General features: G+C 44.6%; 2 non-coding genes across 2 annotated transcripts; one reads left to right on the top strand and one right to left on the bottom strand.

The window, feature by feature from the left end:
- Positions 1–291: 291 nt before the first annotated feature.
- TRNAC-GCA (transfer RNA cysteine (anticodon GCA)) lies at positions 292–363 on the top strand. Its single transcript has one exon. It is a non-coding gene; the product is annotated as a tRNA-Cys (tRNA).
- Positions 364–1,122: 759 nt separating this feature from the next.
- Positions 1,123–1,287, bottom strand: LOC138431051 (U1 spliceosomal RNA). The gene has a single exon (XR_011253514.1). It is a non-coding gene; the product is annotated as a U1 spliceosomal RNA (small nuclear RNA).
- Between the last annotated feature and the right edge of the window lie 4,730 nt (positions 1,288–6,017).

The raw sequence follows: 6,017 nt of genomic DNA, 5'->3' as shown, positions 1-6,017 counted from the left end.
GACGGACTTTGTTTTTCAGTCTCCAAAATCACTTCAGATGGTGACTGCAGCCATGAAATTCAAAGATGCATGCTCCTTGGAAGAAAAACTATGACAAATCTAGACAGCATATAAAAGGCAGAGACATTACTTTGCCAGCAAAGGTCCGTCTAGTCAAAAGTCCCTCTATGGTTTTTCCAGTAGTCAGTTATAGATGTGATATTTGAACTCTAAAGAGAGCTGAGCGCCAAAGAATTGATGCTTTTGAACTCTGGTGTTGGAGAAGACTTTTGAGAGTTCCTTGAACTGCATGGGGGTATAGCTCAGTGGTAGAGCATTTGACTGCAGATCAAGAGGTCCCTGGTTCAAGTCCGGGTGCCCCCTTTAAGGCCTAGATTTTGGATCTCCCCTAGTGGCTCAGAAGGTAAAACGTCTGCCTACAATGCCTATCATGCGGGAGACTCAGGTTCAATCCCTGGGTCAGGAAGATCTTCTGGAGAAGGAAATGGCAACCCACTCCAGTATTCTTGCCTGAAAAATCCCATGGATGGTAGAACCTGGTAGGCTACAGTCCATGGGGATTGGACACAACTGAGCGACTTCACTGGGACTGCAAGGAGATCATACCAGTCCATCCTAAAGAAAATCAGTCCTGAATATTCATTGGAAGGACCGATGTTGAAGCTGATGCTCCAATGCTTTGGCCACCTGATGCAAAGAACTGACTCAATGGAAAAGACCCTGATGCTGGGAAAGATTGAAAGCAGGAGGAGAATGGGAGGACAGAGGATGAGCTTGTCGGATGGCATCACCAACTTGATGGACGAGTTTGAGCAAGCTCCAGAAGTTGATGATAGGACAGGAAAGCCTGCTGCAGTCCACCAGGTCGCAAATATTCAGACACAACTGAGCAACTTAACTGAACTGATAGAAGGGTATGTAAAAGGATAAATAGAGCAGGATAAGGCCTAATATTCAAAGACTCCGGTACAGCTGAGCGAATGATCTGAACTGACAGAGGCCTGGCACTGTCAAAGAATGCCAAGAAAAGAAAAAAAAAAAAAAACAGTTAATAATTGGGAAAATAAAGAGGCCAAGTAAGTTTTTACCATCATGTCACTAACTGCATTTTTATCACTAGTTAAGGAAGCAGAACGCACATGCTGCCCCCCAACTACCACAAGTTACTACAATGTGGTTTCCCACACTTGAGGAAATCACAGAGATCAACAAATCCAAAATGCAAAGGACAACCCTTGCTCTGGGAGACCCACTTTCAGGATCATGGTGTCTCTGCCAGATAAGTATGAGTTGATCTTTAGCCTGCCTCCCCACCCCCGCCCCCGCACAGCCTTAGACACGTTCACTGTCTAGACACGCTCATTTTGCCATTTCCCCACATCCCTTCCGCTACCCTCCTCACCCCTCTTTTCCATGTCTCTGAGGCCCTCCAAACAACTCTTCTAAAAAATCCAACAAAATCACAGGAAAACTTCCATAACTGGGGAAGTGCCTCGCCGGGCACTGTACCATTTCGCAGCAAGATTTACATAGTGAAAGTGAAAGTAAAGCCGCTCAGTCGTGTCCGATTCTTTGAGACCCCATGGACTTTAGCCTACCAGGCTCCTCCTTCCATGGGATTTTCCAGGAGTGTGTTGCCATTTCCTTCTCCAGGGGATCTTCCCAACCCAGGGATCGAACCTGGTTCTCCCTCGTTCCAGACAGACGTTTTAACCTCTGAGCCACCAGGGAAGCCCAAGATTTACATAAGCCAACCCCATTCACGACCTCTAAGGCCGCTCCTCTCCTCCAGCCCACGCCCGGCCCTCATCTCCCCTCCCACCACTGCCAAGATGACCAATGGCGGGTCGGCTACTGAAGGGGACGTGACGTCATGATTCTCCCGCCTCGTGGACCGTACCAATCCTGTGCTAAGAAACATCTTGTCACTTAGGTGAGATACGGCGAATTTTGCCAGTCTCTTCAAATTCTTGCTTTTTGTCCTGGTTCACACGCGGAGAACAGGAATTCTGAGGTTGTGTGTTACGCTGATGCAAAAAGACTTTAAGTAATAAAGAAGCTGTAAAACAGTGTATGCACACACACACACACACACACGCACACACACATATTTATTTATTTATTTATACAAGTATTAAAAAAAAAAAAGCTTCCCTCGTACCTCAGTCGGTAAAAAATCTGCCTTCAATGCAGGAGACCTGGGTTTCATTCCTGGGTCAGGAAGATCCCCTGGAGCAGGAAATGGCAACCCACTCCAGTATTCTTGCCTGGAGAATTCCATGGTCAGAGGAGCCAGGCAGGCTTCAGTCCATGGACTCGCAACAGTCAGAGACGACTTAGCGACCAAATCACCACAATGTATAAAATAAAAGCATATGTATGGGTCATGTGTATTTGTTATTCAGTTGCTCAGTCGTGTCCAAGGCTTTGCAACCTCATGGACTGCAACAGGCCAGACTTCCCTGTCCTTCACTATCTTCCAGAGTTTTCCCAAACTCATGTCCATTGATGCCATCCAACCATGGCAACCTCTGCAGTCTCCTCCTCCTGCCCCCAGTCTTTCCCAGCATCATGGCCTTTTCTAGTGAATCAGCTCTTCACATCAGGTGGCCAAAGTGTTGGAGTTTCAGCATCAGTCCTTCCAATGAATAGTCAGGGTTGATTTCCTTTAGGATTGACTGATTTGACTTCCTTGCTGTCCAAGGGACTCTCAAGAGTCTTCTCCAGCCAAATAGATTCAGAATTACATCTCAAAGTGATACTCAGTGTGCATATTCACTGCTCACATCCTTCCTACTCCATTCTCATGATATCCCAGGGACCAAGCTTTTCCTTCACTCACCATTTAGAATACAAGAAATGAAGATTCTGAAAAAGAAGTTGATGACTAAAATAAGGGCTAGAAAGATGATGTGCTTGCTTGAAGAGTATGGTTAATTTGTTGGTTGGTTTGTTTTCTCACTGGATATGATTGGGTTAGACTCCAGGGCCCAGAGAGGGGAGGAGGGAGAAGACAGCCAACTTGTGGTTTCAGAATAGAGAGCAAGGAATGCAGTAACTTGATCCTTGAGGGTGACATTGGCTTAAGGGGGAAGGTGACTAGCTTGGAGGAAGAGAATCCTGGAGTTAAACACAAAGAAACTCAGCACCTAGCTAACTTCTAGAAAGAACTTTCCTTCCTTCCTCCCTTCTTTCCCCTTTTGCTTTATTTCCTCTGCAGCCATCAGAAATAGATTGTGGCTAATTTTATCTGAAATATACTTTATTCAAGAGCTACTAGGTTGGCCAAATGGTTCATTTGGTTTTTACCATAAGGTGGCTCTAGTAGCACTTAGTGTCTTTAACATCATTCAAAACTAGTTTGTTTGATTATTATGTGACAGCTGTCACACACTGTCATATCAGCATGCAGTTAAAAATGTGATCAAAGTTGATAATTTTTGTGTAGCCATTTTAATATTGAAAATGGAAGGGGAAAAAGCAACATCTTCAGCATATTATGCTTTATTATGTTAAGAAAGGTCAAAATGCAACTGAAACACACACACACACATAAAGATTTGTGCATTGTATGGAGAAGGTGCTATGACTCATAGAACATGTCCAAAGTGGTTTGCATAATTTTGTGCCAGAGATTTCTCACTGGAGTATGCTCCCCAGTCAGGCAGACCACTTAAAAGGAATGGAAAGTATTAGTCGCTTAGGCGTGTCTGACTCTTTGTGACCCCCTGGACTGTAGCCCAACAGGCTACTCTGTCCATGGGATTTTCCAGACAAGAATACTGGAATGTGTTGCCATTTCCTTCTTCAGGGGATCTTTCTGACTCAGGGATCGAACCTGGGTCTCCTGCACTGTGGGCAGATTCTTTACTGTCTGAGCCACCAGGGAAGCCCCTCCACATAAGTGGAAAAAACTTTCCTGACCATATTTCCGCACATGATTCTCTACTTAAATGTAACAGAAACTTTCCATTTTTAAAACAAATGATCATGGGCGATGAAAAGTGTATACTGGACAATAATGTGGAATCGAAGGGATGGTGGGGCAAGCAAAATGAACCACTACCAACCACACCAAAGGCCTGTCTTAATCCACAAAGGTGCTGTTGTGTATATGGGGTGGGATTAAAATGGAGTCCTCTATTATGAGCCCCTCTGGAAAATCAAATGATTAATTCCCAAAGGTACTGCTTCCCATTGGGCTTCCCTTGTGGCTCAGCTGGTAAAGAATCTGCCTGCAATGTGGAAGACCTGGGTTCGATCCGTGGGTTGGGAAGATCCCCTGGAGAAGGGAAAGGCTACCCACTCCAGTATTGTGGCCTAGAGAATTCCATGGACTGTATAGTCCATGGGATCTCAAAGAGTTGGACACGACTGAGTGACTTTCACTTCACTTCAGTGCTTCGAATTAGACCAACTGAAAGTCAGTCTCAACAAAAAGTGTCCAGAATTAGTCAACAGAAAGTGCATACTGTTCCATCAGGATAACACAAGAGTACATGTTTCTTTGATGACCAGGCAAAAACTGTTACAGCTTGGCTGGGAGTTCTGATTCATCTGCCTTATTCACCAGACTTTGGATTTTTATTTATTTTGGTCTTTACAAAATTCTCTTAATGGAAAAAATTTCAATTTCTTGGGAGACTATAAAAGGCACCTGAAACAGTTCTTTGCCAAAAAGATAAAAATATTTGGGGAGGATGGAATTGTGAGGTTGCCTGAAGAATGACAAGGTTGTGAAACGATATGGTGACTGTGTTGTTTAATAAAGTTCTCCGTGAAAATGCAAAATCTATCTTTTATTTTTTACTTAAAAAATTGAAGGAAATTTTAGGCCAACCCCAAACTAATAGCTCAGAGAATCTCCTGCAAACTGGAGAACCAGGCTTTACAAACTGGGAGGAATAAGAAAGGCCAATGGAAATGAGCACACAGGCCAAATGGGAAGGGCACTGGTGCCCCTTGATGAGTGACAAACCCTGTAGCTCTCCACAAGTGACACTACTGGCCCTGCACACTGGACACCACCCATGGCTCCATGACTTCTGCGGCACCTGGCCTGTATTAAACTAGGGATCTTGAGATGAGGGGTTCTTCCACTGCAGGGATGAAAAGAAATTCCCCAGAGCCTACTCCTGTGTCTCTTGCGTGTGTGCTCAGCCACTCAGTTGAGTCCAGCTCTTTGCAGCCCCATGGACTGTACCCACCAGACTCCTCTGTCCATGATTTTTCCAGGCAAGAGTAGGGAAATCCATGGAGTAGGTTACCATTTCCTCCTCCAGGGGATCTTCCCGACCCAGGGGTTGAAACTGATTCTCTAACTCGTGTCTCCTGCATTGCAGGCAGATTCTTTATTACTGAGTCACCATGGAAGCATTCTTGTGTCTCTCAACTCCTGTCAGATTCTGGAGTAGTTGTTACTGATAAAGATTGGACAGTTGTTGATAACAGACCCACAACTTAGCCCCTAGGAAACTAAGAAAGCAGGTATGTGATCCTTAAAAGTTGCAGATGTGGGAAGTTCATCATTGAAGGGAAGGGCATTCAGATACTAGACTACCTGGATATGACAGAAGAATCCCCTGCAGCCCAGGCCCCTGCAGCTAGCCCAGTGGAGAACATTATAAATCCAGTGTCCCAGTCCCTGCAACCCTATCTCAAATAGACCAGGCATGCACAGCCCTGTCTTGGAGCATATTAGATGTTTATCCCTGAGTGCCAGTGAGGGTTTCAACCTTTTATATGGGGATGGCTGGTACTTCATCCAGTATTATTTACATTATCTACACTGAGAACTGAACAGTTTGAAAGTTTGCATTTCTGGGGATACAGTAATTGGTCTAAAGCCATGGTAACAAATTCCCACCAGAACTGGTTTTAAATATTCTTTATCCACCAATTTCTACTATAGGAGTTTCCTATTGCTACTGTAACACATTACCACACACTTAGTGTCTTATCACACGTTTATTATTTTATGGTTCTGGAGATCAGAAGTCCAAGATGCACCTCCCTGG

The sequence above is a fragment of the Ovis canadensis genome, chromosome 1 (assembly GCF_042477335.2).
Source record: "Ovis canadensis isolate MfBH-ARS-UI-01 breed Bighorn chromosome 1, ARS-UI_OviCan_v2, whole genome shotgun sequence".
Lineage (NCBI taxonomy): Eukaryota > Metazoa > Chordata > Mammalia > Artiodactyla > Bovidae > Ovis > Ovis canadensis.
Note: the sequence above shows the minus strand (reverse complement) of the source record. Positions and strands in the feature narration are given on the sequence as shown.